Source organism: Episyrphus balteatus, chromosome 2 (genome assembly GCF_945859705.1).
Source record: "Episyrphus balteatus chromosome 2, idEpiBalt1.1, whole genome shotgun sequence".
Lineage (NCBI taxonomy): Eukaryota > Metazoa > Arthropoda > Insecta > Diptera > Syrphidae > Episyrphus > Episyrphus balteatus.
In genome coordinates this window covers 14,575,246-14,576,024 of record NC_079135.1, presented here as the reverse complement: position 1 = coordinate 14,576,024, position 779 = coordinate 14,575,246, and positions in this window count along the sequence as shown.

The window sequence follows — 779 nt, the reverse complement described above, 5'->3', positions numbered from 1 at the left end:
TAAAAACACTTTATGGTGATATGAATCACCTATATAAAGAATTCCCTTATATCCTATGTGTCCAAAGAGTGTGTAAGAGCATTCATTCAGACTCTAAAGAAAAATAAACCAAAAAAAAATCTAATATGGAACAAAGAAAAAATGAAAAAAAAAACTCTTTGAATCTATATTTACAGTGGTTTTTTTCGTTTTCCACTATCGAGCGGCTCTCATAAAGATAGATAAGCCGATAGATACATACATCTCGGTCCCGGGGGAGGCGACCATTTAATATAGAACCAACAAAAGAACGAAAAAAAAAAACACACACACAAAATCTGAATATAATGAAAGGCTTCTTCTATCTGGACCAAGATCATGATGATCATGCCGCTCGCTGATCGTTCTTTATGGAGGTAGCGCAGTGGCAGCATCCGTCCATCGTCGTTGTCGCCGTCGCCGGCAAATACGTGCGTGGTCGATCGTCAGCAGCGTTCGGTGGCTGTGTGAACTTCTGTTACAATCAGAAAGCATACATCTGTATCTGATATGTGATTTGGCATCTTCCGCCTTAGCCTTATAGCATAAGAGCAGCGGTGTGTCACCGGCTTGTTGCTACAATATACCTATCTTTAAGATGATGTCGCCTGCGTATGCTCCTTATCGCTCACGCTCCCTTCCGAATCGTAAATACGTTGGAAGATGTCTATATTTTGTATTTTTTTTTTTTTCTATCTCAAAATCAGATTTTTGAGATAAAACTTTTTTTTTTTGAGAGACAATTTTCTTGCCATTTGATT